Source organism: Ursus maritimus, unplaced genomic scaffold (assembly GCF_017311325.1).
Source record: "Ursus maritimus isolate PB19 unplaced genomic scaffold, ASM1731132v1 scaffold_18, whole genome shotgun sequence".
NCBI classification, from domain to species: Eukaryota; Metazoa; Chordata; class Mammalia; order Carnivora; family Ursidae; genus Ursus; species Ursus maritimus.
Genome location: NW_024424230.1, coordinates 28453600 through 28473885, shown reverse-complemented (window position 1 = coordinate 28473885; position 20286 = coordinate 28453600).

The following is a 20286-nucleotide window of genomic DNA, read 5'->3' as shown; positions in this document are numbered from 1 at the left end:
GACTTGGCTTTGCCACCCAATGACCTTGAATTAATCCCTTAATTTCTCTGAGAATCAATTACTTCATTTATTAGTAGTAAATTTTATATATATATGAAAAAATATATAGATTTGACATATATTTGATAATTATATATATATGTATCAGCATCATTTAATGAGTAATGTAAACCTTCTGCTAATACAACATATAGTGCATATAATATATGTGTACATACTTTATAAGAAGTTTCTATACTTAATATACTAATTATTAAATTGAAATTATGTTGTCAGGTTTTCCCCTCTCACACCCTTATATTGGTAGCCAATTACTTTCTCTTTCAGAGACCATGCTTTCTGAAATATTTGGAAATCTCTTTGACTAGTGTCTATGATTTAGATTTTCTGCACACAGACTTTACTTCCTAGATTATTATTTTTTTCCCTAGGTTATTATAAACTCTGAGATGACATGGGCACTTTCTCAATGGGTGCCTGTCACTTCTGTTTCACCAAGCAGTTTTTCCTTGTTAGTGAAAATTAATTTCAGAGTAGCAGTTTTTTCCATTGACTCTTTAGCCTTTTGATTGCTGAAATTGTCAGGAAGGAAAGTCTAGAATTTATCAGATTTTTCTTTTAGCAGAGACTACCAACAGTCATTGGGATAAATAGGTCCCCTACTGCCACTAAGTACTGTAGTCTGGGCACAGGGTATATCGGTCCTCCATCACACATCTTTGACCTCTTGAGTGTAGTTATTTATTATTCTCTTCTTTCACACTATCCTGATCCTCTCCTCTAAGAAAACACTCAAGTTGTTAAATTTTTATTTACACATTCATCTTAGTTATCCCCCTCTATTTTTAAGCTTGTTTCTTTTCAGTATTTTAGGCCTACCCACAAATACTACCTAACTTAAAGTTCAGGAGATTGAATTTTCTTCCTTTTGTGAAGAGGTTAATAAAAATGTTATTAATTATTTCCACACTAATTTATTACCCACATTCTGTCCACATTTATGGAAAGAGTTACATCTACCTAATCTCTATTTTTTTCTTATAATAATATTTTTTTATTATATTATGTTAGTCACCATACAGTACATCCCTGGTTTTTGATGTAAAGTTCGATGATTCATTAGTTGCGTATAACACCCAGTGAACCATGCAATACTTGCCCTCCTTACTACCCATCACCAGCCTATCTAATCTCTATTTTTAATACTACTGATCATCTCAAACATTATGTTTGTTATTCTTGGTAATTCCTGTTCCTTTATATAGTATCCATTTTAGTATCTCTGTACTTTCTTCCTCCCCTTCAAACTTCAACTTCAGTTGTTGAGTAAAAAAAAAAAAAAAAAAAGTTGACTTTCTGCCAAACTCACCTTTTTATTTATTTATTTATTTTTAATTTTATTTATTTATTTGACAGAGAGAGACAGCGAGCGAGAGAGGGAACACAAGCAGGGGGAGTGGAAGAGGAAGAAACAGGCTCCCAGAGGAGGAGCCTGATGTGGGGCTCAATCCCAGGACACTGGGATCATGCCCTGAGCCGAAGGCAGACGCTTAACGACTGAGCCACCTAGGTGCCCCCAAACTTACCTTTTTAATCTTCATAAATTTCCCTCTATTCTTTGTCATATGTCCATTTTTCTCATTTCATAAATAATCCATAATTACTTCTTTGTGGCCAGTTGCATATTTACCCTAAGTTCCTTCTCTTTTTAAACAATGACCTCCCAATGAAAAACAAACAAACAAACCTGCAATTCCATTTCCATATTTGTGGATCACAAATATCATGAAAAGCAGTACCCAAAAATGTTTCTGTGGCTATGGAAGCTGAGAAACAATGAACAGTATATCCCCATTTTGTAGATTTGTATGCCCAAAATAAAATAGAGAGGTATGCTTCATTCAACACAAAAATAAAAAATAAAGTATAACTTTTACCTAGCATTTCCAATGTATTTGGAAATCTTTTTTTATGATAATTTTTTATTGTTATGTTAGTCACCATACAGTATATCCTTAGTTTTTGATGTAAAGTTCCATGATTCATTATTTGTGTATAACACCCAGTGCACCATGCAATATGTGCCCACCTTAATACCCAAATCTCTTTATCATGGAATGTCTATTAACAGACTAAGGGGCTTATTGTATTTATTATAATACATGAAATATATTGAATGCTTACTATATATGAAATTATGTTAAGGAAAATATAAATTCAACAAATTATTCATCCACTATTATTTTTAATAAAGACTAACATTTAGTGAGCATTTACATGCACCTGCTCTGTTCTAGGTAATTTCTAAAATTTCATGAATCCCCAGTGATAGGGTTGTCACATAAAATAAAGGGCACTCAGTTAAATTTCAGATTAAAAAATAATTTTTAGTAAAATTAGGTCCTATGCAATCTTTCTTTTTTGTTCTTTTAGATATTTAAAAGAAATTTTAATTCCAGTGTAGTTAACACACAATGTTCTATTAGTTTCAGGTGTACAATATGGTGAATCAAATATTTCTATACATTACTCAGTGTTCTTCCTGATAAGTGTACTCTATTCCCTTCACCTATTTTGTCCATCCTCTCACCCACCTTCCCTCTGGTAACCATTTGTTTGTACTCTATAGTTGAGTCTGTTTTTTTGGTTTGTCTCTCTCTTTTTTTTTTTTTTTTAACTTTGTTCATTTCTTTTGTTACTTAAATTCCACCTATGAGTGAACTTTTATAGTATTTGTCTTTCTCTGGTTTATTTTGTTTAGCATTATGCTCTCTAGATCCATCCATGTTATTGCAAATGACAAGATTTTATATATATGTGTGTGTGTGCATGCGCGTGCGTGCGCGTGTGTGTGTGTAGAGAAGAACTTTTGTTGGGAATGTTTTGATTATTGATTCAGTTTCATTGCTGGTAATCAGTCTGTTCATATTTTTTAAATTTCTTCCTGCTTCAGTTTGGGTAGGTTTTTTGTTTTTAGGCATTTATCCATTTCTTCTACACACACACACACACACACACACACACACACACACACCACCTCTTCTTTATCCATTCATCAATCCATGGACACTTGGGTTGCTTCCATAATTTGGCTACTGTAAATAATGCAATAAACATAGGGGTGCATGTATTCCTTAGAATTAGTGTTTCATTAATCTTTGGGTGTAAATAACCAGTAGTGTATTTCCTGGATTATAGAGTTGTTCCATTTTTAATTTTTTTGAGGATACTCCGTACTGTCTTCCACAGTGGCTACACCAGTTTACATTCCCACCAACAGTGCATGAGGGTTCATTTTCTCCCCGTCCTTGCAAACAACTCTTTCTTGTTTTTGACTTTAGCCATTCTAACAGGTGTGAGGTGATATCTCATCATAGTTTTCATTTGCATTTCCCTGATGTTGAGTATCTTTCTGTGTGTCTGTTGTCCATCTGGATGTCTTTGGAGAAATGTCTGTTCATGTCTTTTGCCCATTTTTAATTGGATTATTTGTTTTTTGGGGGTTGAGTTGTATATGTTATTTATATATTTTGGATACTAACTCTTTATCAGATATATCAGTTGCAAATACCTTCATATTCTGTAGATTGTCTTTTAGTTTTATTGATTGTTTTCTTCACCATGCAGAAACTTTTTATTTTGATGTAGTCCCAATAGTTCATTTTTGCTTTTATTTTCCCTACCTCGGGAGACATATCTAGAAAGATGTTGCTATGGCCAATGTTAGAGACATTACTGACTGTGCTCTCTTCAAGGATTTTCATGGTTTCAATCCTCACATTTAAGTCTTTAATCCATTTTGCATTTATTTTTGAAAGTGATCCAGTTTCATTCTTTTGCATGTAGCTGTCCAGTTTTCCCAATACCATTTGTTGAAGAAATTATCTTTTTCTCATTGTATATTAATTTTTTGTTGAAGATTAATTGACCATTTAATTATGGGTTTATTTCTGGGTTTTCTATTCCATTCTGTTGATCAGTGTGTCTGTTTTTATGCCACTACTTTGTAATATAAATTGAAGTGATACCTCCAGTTTTGTTTCTCTTTATCAAGATCGTTTGGGCTATTCAGAGACATTTGTGGTTCCATACAAATTTTAGGATTGTTTGTTCTAGTTCTGTGAAAAATGCTGTTGCTATTTTGACAGGGATGGCATTAAATCTGTAGATTGCTTTGAATAGTGCAGACATTTTAACAATATATGTTGTTCCAACACATGAGCATAGAATGTCTTTCCATTCCTTTGTGTCATCTTCAGTTTCTTTCATCAGTGTTTTACAGTTTTGAGAGTATAGGTTTTCACCTATTTGGTTAGATTTTTTCCAAGTTATCTTATTATTTTTGGTATAATCAGAAATGTGATTATTTTCTTAATTTCTCTGTTTCTTAATTATTAGTGTATAGAAATGTAATGGATTTTCATACATTGATTTTTGTATCCTACAACCTTACTGAATTCATTGATCAGTTCTAGTACTTTTTTATGTGTGTAGTCTTAATAGAGTTTTCTGAAAATAGTATCATGTCATCTGCAAATAGTGAAAGTTTTACTTCTTCCTTTCCAATTCAAATGGCTTTTATTTTTGTTGTTGTTGTTGCTGTGGCTAGGACTTCTAGGAGAATGTTGAATAAAAGTGAGCATGAACATCCTTGTCTTATTCCTGACCTTGGAGGAAAAGCTCTTAATTTTCCCCCTTTGAGTATGATGTTAAATGTTGGTTTTTCAATAAGGCCTTTATTATGTTGAGGTATGTTCCTTCTAAATTTATTAAGGGTTATTATCATGAATGGATGTTGAATGCTTTTGTTTGTTGAATGCTTTTGTTTGTTGAATGCTTTTTCTGCATCTATTGAAATGATCATGTGGTTTTTATCCTTTCTCTTACTGATATGCTATATCATATTGATTGATTTGCAAATATCAAACCATCGTTGTATCCTGGGAATGAATCCCTCTTGATCGTGGTGAATAATTTTTTCAATGCATTTTTTTATTCAGTTTGCTAATATTTTGTTGAAGATTTTTGCATCTATGTTCATCAGAGATATTTGTAGTTGTGTGCGTGTGTGTGTGCTCACGTGCGCATGCATATGCACATGTGCATGGTGTCTTTATTGTTATCGGGGTAATACTGGCCTCATAGAATGAATTTGGAAGTTTTCCTTCATCTTCTATTTTTTGCAATAGTTTGAGAAGAATAAGCATTAATTCTTCTTTAAGTGTGTGGTAGAATTCACTTGTGAAGCCATCTGGTCCTGGACTTTTGTTTGTTGGGAATTTTTTGATTATTGATTCAATTTCATGGCTGGTAATCAGTCTGTTCATATTTTTAAAATTTCTTCCTGCTTCAGTTTGGGTAGTTTTTTGTATCTAGGCATTTATCCATTTCTTCTAAGTTGTCCAGTTTGGCATTTAATTTTTTATAATTTTTTAATAATTTATAAAGAATTATCTTACAATCCTTTGTATTTCTGTGGTGTCCATTATTTCTCCTCTTTCACTTGTGATTTTCTTTGCATCCCCCCTCCCCTCTTTTTTGATGAGTTTCGTTAAAGGTTTATAGATTTTGTTGATCTTTCTAAAGAACCAGCTCCCGGTTTCACTGATTATTTGTGTTTGTTTTTAGTTTATCATTTATTTCTGCTCTAATCTTTATTATTTCCTTCTTTCTCCTGGTTTTGTGTTTTGTTTTTATTTTTCTAGCTCCCTTAGGTGTAAAGTTATTGTTTATTTGTGATTTTTCTTGCTTTTGGAGGTAGGTCTGTATTGCTATAAAGTTCCCTCTTAAAGCAGTTTTTGCTGCATCCCAAAGATTTTGGATCATTGTGTTTTCATTTTCGTTCTCTTGATGTAATTTTTTATTTCCTCTTTGATTTCTTGTTTGACCCATTCATTGTTTAGTAGCATGTAATTTAACAACCATGTATTTGTGCTCTTCCCAGATTTTTTCTTGCGATTGATTTCTAGTTTCATAATGTGACTGAAAAGATGCATGGTATGACTTTGATATTTTTGAGTTTTTTGAGACTTGTTTTGTGGCCTACTATGTGATCGAACCTTAAAAAAATATTCCATGTGCACTTGAAAAGAATGAGTATTCTGCTGTTTTAAGATGGAATGTTCTGAATATATTTGTTAAATCCATTTGATTCAGTGTGCGATTCAATGCCACTGTTTCCTTGTTGATTTTCTTGTTTGGATTATCTATCCATTGATTTAACTGGGTGTTAAAGTCCCCTGCTATTATTGTATTACTCTCAATTAGTTCATTTAGTTTGTTATTAACTCTTTTATGTATTTGGGTGCTCCCATGTTGGGTGCATAAATATTTACAATTGTTATATCTTGTTGGATTGTACCCTTAATTATTATATAGTGTCCTTTGTCTGTTGTTACAGTTTTTGTTTTAAAGTCTGTTTGACTGATCTTAGTATTGCTACCTGGCTCTCTTTTGACATTTATTTGCATGATAAATGTTTCTATCCCCTCACTTTCCATCTGCATGTGTCTTTAGGTCTGAAATGAGTCTCTTGTAGACAATGTATAGATAGCTTGTTTTTTGTTTTGTTTTGTTTTTGTTTCTTTATCTATTTTGTCACCCTATGTCTTTTGATTGTTTAGTATATTTACATTCAAAGTGATTGATAGGTAGGTATTAATTGCCATATTGTTACTTACTTTGTGGTTATTTTTGTAGATCTTCTCTGATCCTTTCTCTAATGGTTTGCTGGCTTTCTTTAGTGATATACTTGGATTCCTTTCTGTTTTTTTCTGTAACTATTATTGGTTTTTTTAAATATTTTTTAAATTATATTATGTTAGTCACCATACAGTACATCCCTGGTTTTTGATGTAAAGTTCCATGATTCATTAGTTGCGTATAACACCCAGTGCACCATGCAATACGTGCACTCCTTACTACCCATCACCAGCCTATCCCATTCCCCCACCCCCACTCCCCTCTGAAGCCCTCAGTTTGTTTCTCAGAGTCCATAGTCTCTCATGCTTCATTCCCCCTTCTGATTACCCCCCTTTCTTTATCCCTTTCTTCCCCTACCGATCTTCCTAGTTCTTATGTTCCATAGATGAGAGAAATCATATGATAACTGTCTTTCTCTGCTTGAATTATTTCACTTAGCATTATCTCCTCCAGTACCGTCCATGTTGCAGCAAATGTTGAGAAGTCGTTCTTTTTCATAGCTGAGTAATATACCATTGTATCTATGGACCACAACTTCTTGATCCAGTCATCTATTGAAGAGCATCTCGGTTCCTTCCAGAATTTAGCTATTGTGGACAATGCTGCTATGAACATTGGGGTGCATATGGCCCTTCTCTTCACTATGTCTGTATCTTTGGGGTAAATACCCAGGAGTGCAATGGCTGGGTCATAGGGTAGCTCAATTTTTAACTTTTTAAGGGACCTGCACACTGTTTTCCAGAGTGGCTGTACCAACTTGCATTCCCACCAACAATGTAGGAGGGATCCCCTTTCTCCGCATCCTCTCCAACAATTGTTGTTTCTTGCCTTGTCAATTTTTGCCATTCTAACTGGCATAAGGTGGTATCTTAGTGTGGTTTTGATTTGAATTTCCCTGATGGCTAATGATTTTGAACATTTTTTCATGTGTCTGTTAGCCATTTGTATGTCATCATTGGAAAAGTGTCTGTTCATATCTTCTGCCCATTTTTTGATTTGTTTATTTGTTTCTCGTGTATTGAGTTTGAGAAGTTCTTTGTAGATCTTGGATACCAGTCCTTTATCTGTAGTGTCATTTGCAAATATATTCTCCCATTCCGTGGGCTGCCTCTTAGTTTTTCTGACTGTTTCCTTGGCTGTGCAGAAACTTTTAATCTTGATGAAGTCCCATAAATTCATTTTATCTTTTGTTTCTCTTGCCTTTGGGGATGTGTCATGAAAAAGGTTGCTTTGGCCGATGTCGTAGAGGTTGCTGCCTATGTTCTCCTCTAGAATTTTGATGGATTCCTGTCTCACATCGAGGTCTTTCATCCATTTGGAGTTTATTTTTGTGTATGGTGTGAGATAGTGGTCAAGTTTCATTCTTTTGCATGTAGCTGTCCAATTTTCCCAGCACCATTTATTGAAGAGACTGTCTTTTTCCCACCGGATGTTTTTTCCTGCTTTATCAAATATTAGTTGCCCAAAGAGCCGAGGGTCCATTTCTGGGCTCTCTATTCTGTTCCATTGGTCTATGTGTCTGTTTTTGTGCCAGTACCATGCTGTCTTTGTGATCACAGCTTTGTAGTACAGCTCGAAATCCGGCATTGTGATGCCCCCAGCTTTGTTTTTCCTTTTCAACAGTTCCTTGGAGATTCGGGGCCTTTTCTGTTTCCATACAAATTTAAGGACTGTTTGTTCCAGTTCTTTGAAAAATGTCCTTGGTATTTTGATCGGGATAGCATTGAAAGTGTAGATTGCTCTGGGTAGCATGGACATTTTAACTATGTTAATTCTTCCGATTCATGAGCATGGAATATCTTTCCATCTTTTTATGTCTTCCTCAATGTCTTTCAAGAGTGATTTATAGTTTCTAGAATATAGGTCCTTTACGTCTCTGGTTAAGTTAATTCCAAGGTAACGTATGGTTTTTGGTGCTATTGTAAATGGGATGGATTCCCTAATTTCTCTTTCTTCGGTCTCGTTATTCGTGTATAGAAATGCAACTGATTTCTGAGCATTTATTTTGTATCCTGCCACGTTACTGAATTGCTCTATAACTTCTAATAGTTTGGGAGTGGCTTCTTTTGGGTTTTCCATATAGAGTATCATGTCATCTGCAAAGAGAGACATTTTGACTTCTTCTTTGCCAATTTGAATACCTTTGATCCCTTTTTGTCGTCTGATTGCTGTTGCAAGGACTTCTAGTACTATGTTGAATAATAGTGGCGAGAGTGGGCATCCTTGTCGTGTTCCTGATCTTAAGGGAAAGGCTTCCAGCTTTTCCCCATTGAGAATAATATTTGCAGTAGGCTTTTCATAGATGGCTTTTATGAGATTGAGAAATGTACCTTCTATTCCTACACTCTGAAGGGTTTTAATCAGGAAAGGATGCTGTATTTTGTCAAATGCTTTTTCGGCATCGATTGAGAGGATCATATGGTTCCTGAGTCTTTTCTTGTTGATATGATGTATCACGCTGATTGATTTGCGAATATTGAACCACGCTTGCATCCCAGGTATGAATCCCACTTGATCGTGATGGATAATCCTTTTAATGTACTGTTGGATTCTATTAGCAAGTATCTTGTTGAGGATTTTGGCGTCCATATTCATTAGGGAAATCGGTCTGTAATTCTCCTTTTTGAGGGGGTCTTTGCCTGGTTTGGGGATCAAGGTAATATTGGCCTCATAGAATGAGTTTGGTAGCTTTCCTTCTGTTTCTATTTTTTGAAATAGCTTTAGGAGAATAGGTATTATTTCTTCTTTGAATGTTTGGTAGAATTCCCCAGGAAAACCGTCCGGGCCTGGAGTTTTGTTATTTGGAAGGTTGTTTATCACTGACTCAATTTCTTCATAATTAATTGGCCTGTTTAAGGAATCAATTTCTTCCGGTTTCAATCTTGGTAGTTTATAGGTTTCCAGGAAGGATTCCATCTCTTCCAGATTGCTTAGTTTATTGGCATATAGCTGTTGATAAAAATTTCTAATAATCCTTCCAATTTCAATGGTGTTCGTTGTGACCTCTCCTTTTTCATTCATAATTTTAATAATCTGGGTCCTTTCTCTTTTCTTTTGGATAAGTCTTGCCAGTGGTCTGTCAATTTTATTGATTCTCTCAAAGAACCAGCTTCTAGTCCTGTTGATCTGCTCTACTGTACTTCTGGTTTCTGCTTGATTGATTTCAGCTCTAATTTTGGTCAACTGCTTCCTCGTGCGTGGATTAGGCCTGTCCCTCTGTTGCTGTTCCAGCTTCTTGAGGTGAGAATATAAAAACTGCATTTTAGATTTTTCTATTCTTTTGAGTGAGGCTTGGATGGCTATGTATTTCCCCCTTAGGACTGCCTTTGCAGTATCCCATAGGTTTTGGACTGTTGTATTTTCATTCTCATTGGTCTCCATAAATTGTTTAATTTGATTTTTGATTTCCTGGTTTATCGAGTCATTCCTGAGCAGGATGGTTCTTAGTCTCCAAGTGTTAGAGTTTCTTCCAAATTTTTCCTTGTGGTTGAGTTCCAATTTCAGAGCGTTGTGGTCTGAGAATATGCAGGGGATAATTTCAGTCTTTTGGTATCGGTTGAGACCTGTTTTGTGTCCCAGAACATGGTCTATTCTTGAGAATGTTCCATGGGCATTAGAATAGAATGAGTATTCTTTGGTTCTGGGGTGTAGTGTTCTATATATATCTATGAGGTCCAACTCGTCGAGTATGGCATTCAAAGGTCTTGTTTCTATGTTGATTTTCTGCTCTGGTGCTCTGTCTATTGCTGATAGTGGAGTGTTGATTACCCCTACTATTAACGTATTTTTATCTATATGTCTGTTTATTCTGGTTAACAGTTGGCTTGTGTATCTTGCTGCTCCCCTGTTGGGGGCATATATATTTATAATTGTCATATCCACTTGTTGGATACATCCTTTAAGAATAATATAGTGCCCTTCTGTGTCTCTAACTATAGTCTTTAGTTTAAAATCCAATTTGTCTGATATGAGAATTGCTACCCCAGCTTTCTTTTGAGGTCCATTGGCATGAAAGATGGTATTCCATCCCTTTACTCTCAGTCTGAATGTATCTTTAGGTTCAAAATGAGTCTCTTGTAGACAGCAAATGGATGGGTCATGTCTTTTTATCCAATCTGCAATGCTGTGTCATTATGGGAGCATTTAGGCCATTTACATTGAGACTGATTATTGAGAGAGATGATTTTAATGATGCCGTGTTGCCAGTAAAGTCTTTTTTTCTGTTGATTGTGACTTTCTGTTCTCTATCACTCTTGGGGCCCTTTTACTTTTATAGAACCCCCCTTAATATCTCCTGTAGGACAGGTTTCATGGTTACAAAATTGGTCCATGACTGGTGATTCTGGAAGGTCTTTATTTCTCCACCAATTCTGAATGACAGCCTTGCTGGATAAAGGATCCTTGGCTGCATGTTTTTCTCTGAAAGAGGTTTAAAAATGCCCCCCACCCCTTATTCTCATTCCAGGTCTGTGTAGACAGGTCTGACGTAATTCTGATACCTTTGGCTTGGTACGTGAGAAATTTCTTTGCCCTGGCCGCTTTCAACACTGTATCCTTGGATCTAATATTTGCGAACTGAACTATGACATGACGTGGAGTAGGTTTGTTGTGGTTGAACTTGGGAGGGGTCCTCTCTGCCTCTTGGACAAAATGTTTGTTTCCTCTGCTAGACTAGGGAAGTTTTCAGCTGCAATTTGTTCAAATATGTCTTCTAGACCTTTGTTTTTCTCCACCCCCTCGGGGATGCCGATGATTCTGACATTGGAACGTTTCATTGAGTCAGTAATCTCCCGTAACCTACATTCTTGAGAATGGATTTTTGTTAGCCCAGATTCTATTTTAGCTTTCTCTTCTACTAACCCATCCTCCAATTCGCTGATACGTTCCTCTGCCTCATTCACCCTGGCCATCAGAGCCTCTAGTTTTGACTGCATTTGGCTCATAGAATCTTTAATTTCTGCCAGATTCGCTCTCATTTCCGCCCTTAGAGATTCTATATTATCATTAACATTTTCGTTAATACTTTTTTAAGTCTACACATCATCTTGACCATTGTTACTCTGAATTCCATTTCTGATCATTTGGTTATATCCATATCCATTAGTTCTTTGGCAGAAGCCACAGACTCATTGTCTTTTCTTTGCTGGGGGGGTGGGATTTCTCCTTCTCCTCATTCTGATGAGGAGAGGTTGCGGGGTTGTCCAGAGCCCAAATTATTGACTGGGACCCAGGCTGTGCGCCCTTGTTTTATAGGGATCTTAGGGATGTGGGCTTCTTGATTTTTCAGCCTGCCTTCTGGGGGAGGGGCCTGCCCCACCGATACTCAGGCAACCCTGTTTGGGTAGAGTCTCCGTGTCCCCTGCAAGGGGGGATGGGGATGGGCACACCTTGAGCCGGTATTTCTAGGCTTTTGTTCTCTGGCGGCTTTCCCTGGCGGTTTGCTGTGCCTCTTCTGAGAGAGCAGCAGTGGCCAAATCTCAGCCTCTGTCTCAGAACAGAGGGATTGCAGACCGTTCTCCACTGATTTTGTGGCCACTTTAACTCTGTTTCTGTTGGTGCTGCTCAACCCTGCAACATCCCGGGATGTGCGCCCCACACCTGGAGTCCCAGCCCTCACTTCCAGGGCCGGCGCATCTCTGTCCTTTGTGTTTCTAACACCGCAGCCGCCAGCTGCCCCCGCGCGCTCCCAGAGCCCCCGGTCTCAGTCTGGTTCCAGTGAGTGCACTGGAGCTCTGGTTCAGTCTGGTCACGCGCGTTCCCCAGTCAATGGTCTCAGTCTGCTCTCTCACAGGTGCTGGTCCATGAGTCCGCCTGCTCCTCCGTGCAGGTGGCTACCCCTTCCCGGCACCCCAACACGGCGGCTCCCCCCCTTCCGTTTTTCTTCCGATATCTGTGCATGGTTTCACGGCTCCCCGCTTCGTACCTCAATACTCAGCGCTGGAGATGTTCATTTGTAGAGATCCAGATGTATCTCCCTGCATCTCATGCTGATTCCGTAGCTGTTCAGGATGGCCTGGTACCTATCCAGCTCGACTCAGGGGACCAGCTGAAAAAGGGCTCCCCTACTCCTCCGCCATCTTAACTCCTCCCCTATTATTGGTTTTTGATTTGTGGTTAGCATTAGATTTGTATATAACAATTTCTGCATATAGTAGTCTATATTAAGTTGATGGCCACATAAGTTTGAACCCATTCTTTACTGCTCATCCCCACCCCACCCCTTTTTAGGTATATGGTCTCATACTTTACATCCTTTTGAGTCCATTGACTGATTTTTACAGATATTTTTACACTTTTTGTGCTTCCTACTTTTCACACTCTTACAGATGATCTTTACTGTCCACTCAGAGAGTCCCCTTTAATATTTCTTGTAGAGCTGGTTTAGTGGTCATTAACTCCTTTAGCTTTTAAAAAACTCTTTATCTCGCCTTCTTTTCTGAATGATAGCTTTGCTGGATAGAATATTCATGGCTGAAGATATATTATCCTTTCAGCACTTGGAATATATCATGCCACTCCCTTCTGGCCTACAAAGTCTCTGCTGAAATTCACTGTAAGCTTTATGGGGTTTCCCTTTATGTAACTATCTTTGCTGCTGCTTTTAAATTTCTCCATCACTAATTTTTCCATTTTAATTACTATGTATCTTGGTGTGGACCTCCTTGGGTTGATTTTCTTGGGGGATTTCTGTGCCTCCTGAATCTGGGTATCCATTTCCTTCCCCAGATTAGAGAAGTTTTCAGATATTATTTCTTCAATAAATTTTCTGTTCCCTTTTCTCTCTTCTTCTTTCTTCTTCTTTCCCTATAATGCAAATGTTATTTCATTTGATAGAGTCACTGAGCTCCCTAAGTCTGTTCTCATTTTCGTACTTTTTTTTTTTTCTCTCACCTCAGCATGATTACTTTCCACTACTCTGTCCTCCAGGTCACTAAATCATTTCTCTGCTTCCTCTATCCTGTAATTTGTTCTATTTATTCTATATTTAATTTCATTTATTGTGTTTTTCATCTCTGATTTGTTCTTTTTTAATCTCTTTTTAAGAGTCTCACTGATGTCCTCTATTCTGTTATCAAATCCAGTGAGTATCTTTATGATTATGACTTTAGATTCTCTATTAGGTGAAATTTAAATTCATTTCTCTTAGACTCTTGCTGTTTTTTGTCCTGTTCTTTCATTTGGGACATATTCGTCTGTCTTTAGTCTTTCTGTGTCTGTTCTCTGTGTTAGGAAAGTCAGCTATATCTTCTGCTCTTGAAATAATGGCTTTATGAAGAAGAGTTTCTGTAATGCCCTGCAATGCAGTGTCACTTTTTCACCAGAACTTGGCGCTTTAGGGGTAACTCCTATGTGTGTTGCATGAGTCCTGATGTTGTGTTTTGGCTGGTTTTTCCTTCAGTCCAGTCATCTACAGTGTCTCTTTACCTTTTGTGGGTAGCGTTTGGTCCCTATGATGTTAGTGGACCTGTCTGGGGCAGCCTTGGGCTTGAGTTGAGTCAGACCAGGCATTTTCCAGAAGTGCAGTAGGACCAAATTACAGAGCACTTTCCATGTTGTCCCCTGAGAAGTTTTCATTGCTGGGTAAGGCCTGCAGTCAGGCCCACTGGGTTCCCACAGCCCCCTGCTAGGGCAGCCATCTGACTGTCATGTGTAGTTATCTTCCCCTTACCCCAGGGCAGGAGTCACTTTGGAGTGATCCTGACTCCTATTGAGGCTGGCTTGCACATTGCCAGGCTTGTGGCCCTGGTTTGAATGGGCTCTGGCCAAGAGGGTTTTGAGGGTAAATTACCTCCATTGCCAGGACCATGCCTGCTAGAGTTGGGTGTGGAGTTTTAATAAGATGTGCCAGTCAGCTTGCAAAATGGGTCGTGCCAGTCAGCTTGCAAAATGGGTCTTGCCAGTGTCGCTGCCTTGAATGGAGCCAGGGTGGATCTGCAAAGTGTGTGGGGTGGGTTAGGCAATTTTAACGAGGTATGTGCTGGTCTTCTGAAGGATTTGGCCTGCAGTTGTTAACAGGACCCAGACCCCTTAAAGCATGCAGGTGGGGAAGAGGTGGTTTTGGCAAGGTTTGTGCTGGTCTTCTGGTGGTGGTGGGGATCCCATTGCAGGGACTGAGGCAAGAGTGGCTGGAAATGGTGGATCCACCAAAGAGCAGACCTGGAGCAGAGCTTGGTGTAAGCAAGTTAGGTAACACTGGCACTGCATTGGTTCCTGCAGGTGGCCCTGTGCTGGGGCAGGAGGGCAAATGGCACCTTCTAGTTTTTTTGTTCCTGGAACAAAGAGTCTCCCTGTGAACTCTGCCCATCTGGGACACACTCTGAGATAAGTAAATAACTCTCTCTCTCTCTCTCCATATGTCCTAGGCATTTTTCAAAGGGCTGCTTCTATGCTGTTTGTCTGTGGGCTGTTTGTTGTGCTGTCTCTTTAAGGGTGGAGACTCAGCTTCCTATTGCCCTCTGGGCTCTCCCAGAGCTAAGCCTGCTGATTTTTAAAATCCAGGCTTTAAATTCCTCTGGTTGTAAGAACTCACAAAAGTTGGTGCCTCTGGTTTTCAAAGCCAAATATTATGGGGTTTCATCTTCCCCATGTAGGTTCCCCAGTGTGATAATCTATTTCTCTCCCCTCTCTGTGCCCATAGCTTCCTCCCTCCTGTGGATGGCTCATGGGAGCATTTAGCTGCCCACCATGTCTCTGCCCTTTCTATCCTCCTCTGTGGCCTCTTTTCTACTTTTAGTTGTGGAGTTTGTTCTGTCAGTTTTCAGGTTATTTTCTGGGTAATGCTCCGATGTGAGTGTTGTCTAGTTGGATCCGTGGGATGAGGTCAGCTTAGGGTCCTCCTACTCTTCCATCTTCTCAGCCAATTCAACAAATATTTATCAAGCATTTAATATTAGTCAGCACCCTTCTTGTCAGAAGATATAGTAGTGGAAACAGAAAATAAAAGTACCTGCCATCATTTTTGTAGGGAAGAGACAATAAGTTAAATGCAGTGTTATTATTAGTATTATAAGTAATAAAGAGGAAGCAAGAGCAGGATTTATATAATTTAATAATGGGGGGCAAGCTTTACCTTTTAGATAGAGAGACAGTGAAACCTCACGTAAAAAGTAACTACTAGTTACTACCTAAAGGTAGTGAGGGAGTTAGCCTTAGAGATAATATGGGAAACAAAATTCTAGGCAGGGGGACTTATGTATTAAAGGCCTCAAGGCAAGCTGCCCAGCTTATTCAGTGAACAGCAAAGAAGGCCAGAGTGGTTGGGGAATAGAAGAAAATACCGGGAAACAGAGGTGGAGTGGTAATAAGACCTTACCCTTTATTGAATTAAATATGGCAAACCACCAGAGGTGACTGAATACAGTGACATGATTTGATACCTTTTAACAGAATTGTTTTGGCTGTTCCATTGAGTTCGGATAACATGTAGGCAAGCACATAAGCAGGGAAATATGGGGATTTACAGAAAAACTAGGGAGAGATTATTATAATGGTTTGGACCAGAATCATACCACTGGTTAAATTCTAGATGTATTTCCGAGGTAGAGCTTCAATTCTATTTTTGCTTTTTGTGGTGGTGGTTGCTGCTGCTTATTTTGTGTGCCTTCTCCTGAACAACTAGGAGGGGAGTTGATATCCCACCAACAGTGATAACCAAGATTGTAGGGGAAGCTGGTTCCCTGTGGCAGGGATAGAGGATATCAGGAGCAAATTTTTTATTTTCAATTTTTGATTTTTTTTATTGACATCAAATTGACATAAAATATCTTATTAGCTTCAAGTGTGCATCATAGTGATTTGTTATTTTTATATGTTACAAAAAAATTCCTAAAAGAAGTCTGATTACCTTTTGTAACCATACAAAGTTATACAATATTATTTACTCTGTTTCTTATACATTACATCCCCATGACTTAATTATTTTATAACTGGAAGTTTGTACCTCATAATCCCCTTTACCTATTTCAACCACTCTCCAATCCCTTCCCCTTCTGGTAAACCAACAGTTTCCAATATCTATGAGTCATTTTCTATTTTGTTTTGCTTTTTAGATTCTACATATAAGTTAAATCATACAGTATTTGTCTTATTTCACTTAGCATAATATCATCTGAGTCCATCCATGTTGTCACAAATAGTAAGATTTCATTCTTTTTTATGGCTGAGTAATATTCTATTTTATGTAAATACAACATCTTCTTTTTTCAGTAATCTATCAATAGACACTTAGCTATTGTAAATAAGGCTATAATGAAAGGGTATGTATATCTCTTTGAACAGGTATTTTTGTTTTCTTCAGATAAATGCCCAGAAGTGGAATTGCTGGATTGTATGGTAGTTCTATTTTTAATTTTGGGGGGAATCTCCATATTGTTTTCCATAATGGTTGCACCAATCTGTATTCCCACCAACAGTGCATGAAGTTTTCCTTTTTTCTACACTTAGCCAATAGTTATGTTTTCCTTTTTTGATAAAAGACAGTCTGACGTGTATGTGTGAGATGACATCTCATTATGGTTTTTGATTTGTATTTCTCTAATGACTAGTGATTTTGAGCACCCCTTAGACATCTGTACATCTTATTTGGAAAAATGTCTATTATAATCCTCTGCGCATTTTTAATCAGTTTTTTTTTTAATATCAAGTTGTAGAAGTTCTTTATTTTGGATATTAAACTCTTAAGCATGAGTCTTATGTCTTTTTGTTTTGTCTATGGTTTCCTTCACTGTACAAAGCTTTTTAGTTTGATATAATCCCATTTGTTTATTTTAGCTTTTGCCTTTATGGTTTCAGGTCTTACATTTAGGTGTTTAAATCATTTTGAACTTATTTTTACATGTGGTGTAATATAGTAATCCACTTATATTTTTTCACATGTAGCTGTCCAGTTTTCCCAGTAGCGTTTAATGAAGAGACTGTCTTTTCCCCATTGTATATATTCTTGCCTGATTTGTCAAATGTTGATTGATCATATATGTGTGGGTTTCTTTCTAGGCTTTTTATTCTGTTCCATTTATCTGTGTGTTGCATTTCATGTAAGAATCATACTCTTTAATTACTATAGCTTTGCAAAATAATGTGAAATCAGGAAACATGGTAATCCCAGCTTTTTTTCTTTTTTCCCCAAGATTGATTCACCTATCTGGGGTCTTTTATGATTCTGTATAAATTTTAGGATTATATTACAATTCTGTGAATAATACCATTGGTATTTTGATAGGGGCTGCATTGAATCTATAGATTACTTTGGATTGTATGAACATTTAATAATATGAATTCCAATCCATGAGCACGGTATAGCTTTTCATTTGTTTGTGTCATCTTCAATTTCTTTCAACAGTGTCTTAATTTTTTCAGAGAGTAGGCCTTTCACCTTGGTTAAGTTTTTCCCCAGCTATTTTGTTGTTTTTGGTGCAATTGTAAATGTTTTTCTTTTTAATAATTCCTCTTTCTGCTACTTCATTATTTGTGTATAGAAATGCAACAGATTTCTGTACATTGATTCTGTATCCTTCAACTTTACTACATTCATCAGTTCTAAAACTTTTTGGTGGTGTCTTTAGGGTTTTAGTATCATGTTATTTGCAAATAGCACCAGTTTTACCTCTTCTTTACCAATTCGAATAACTTTTATTTTTCTTGTCTGATTGCTATGGCCAGGACTCCCAATATTATGTTGAATAAAAGTTGTGAGAGTGCACATCCTTGTCTTATCCCTCATCTGAGAGGAAAAGTTGTTTTTCACCATTGAGTGTAATGTTAGCTGTGAATTTTTCATATATGATCTTTATTATGTTGTTATGTTCCTCCTAAACCTACAGTGTTGAGAATTGTTGTCCTGAATGGATATTGTGCCTTGTCAAATGTTCTTTTCTGAATCTATTGAGATGATCACATGGTTTTTGTTTCTATCCTTTCTCTTGTTAATGTAATTTATCATGTTGATTGATTTGCAAATATTAGACCACACTTGCATCCTGGAAATAAATTCCATCCTGGTCATGATGAATGATTTTTTTAAATGTATTGTTGCATTTGGTTTGTTGATATTTTGTTGAAGATTTTTGTATCTATGTTTATCAGAGATTTTGACCTGCAGTTTCCTTTTTTTCTAGTGTCTATCTGGTTTTGGTATCAGGGTAATGCTGGTCTCACAGGATGAATTGGAAAGCTTTCCTTCCTCTTCTATTTTTTTGGAATAATTAGAAAAGAATACATATTAGCTCTTCTTTAAAAGTGTGGTGGAATTTACCTTTGAAGTCATCTGTTTGTGGACTCTTGTTTGTTGGGAGTTTTTTGATTACCAGTTAAACTTCATTGTTAGCAACTGGTCTGTTCACATTTTCTATTTCTTCCTGCTTCAGTTTTGGTAGGTTATATGTTTCTAGGGATTTGTCCATTTCTTCTAGGTTTTCTAATTTGTTGACATAATTTTTCACAAGATTCTCTTATAATCCTTTCTATTTTTGTGACATCAGTTGTTATTTCTCCTCCTTTACTTCTGATTTTATTTATTTGGGTCCTATTTTTTTCTTGAGTCTGACTAAAAGTTTATCAATTTTGTTGATCATTTCAAAGAACCAGCTCCTGGTTTCATTGACCATCTCTATTTTTTTTTTTTTTTAAGTCTCATTCATTTATTTCTGCTTTAATTTTTATTGTTTTTTTTCCTTCTACTAGCTTTTGGGTTTTAATCACACTTTTTTTTTTTCTAGCTCTTTTAGGTTTAAATTTTTTTTCTGGTTGATCCTTTCATTGTTTAGTAGCATGTTGCTTAGGTTTCATGTATTTGTGTTATTTCTAGATTTTTTTTTCTTGTAATTTATTTCTGGTTTCTTACCATTGTGGTCAAAAAAAAATCCTTGATATGATTTCAGTTTGGACTTTTATTTTGGACGGAAGTTTTAAATTACTGATTTAGTTTCATTTCTTGTAATTTATTCAAATTTTCTATTTATGGGTAATTCAATCTGGAAGATTGTGCGTTTCCAGTGATTTATCCATTTCCTCTATATTTACCTATTTGTTGACATATAATTATAGTATTCTCTTATGATTCTTTGTATTTCTGTGGTATCAGTTGAAACTTCTTTCAGATTTTATTCATTGGGGCCCTTTTTCCCCTTGATGTGTCTGGCTAAATGTTTGTCAATTTTCTTCTTTCAAAGAACTAGCTTTTAGTTTCATGAATCTTTTCTATTGCTGTGTTTAGTCTGTATTTCATTTGTTTCTGCTCTAATCTTTTTATTTCTTCCTTCTACTAACTTTGGCCTTTTTTCTTTTACTATTTCCTTTAGGTATAAAGTTGGAATTTTTTTCAGATTTTTCTTATTTCTTCAGTTAGGCTTGTATTGCTATGAAGTTCTTTCCTAGAACTGCTTTGGCTGCATCCCATAGAGTCTTTCCATTTTCATTTGTCTCAAGACATTTTTTAATATCCTTCTTTGATTTCTTCATTAAACCATTGGTTGTTTAGTAATATTTTACAGACCATGTTCTTGTGTTTTTCCCAGTTTTCTTATAATTGATTCATATTGTTGGAAGAGATGCTTGGTATGATTTCAGTCTTCTTGAATTTAGTGAGAC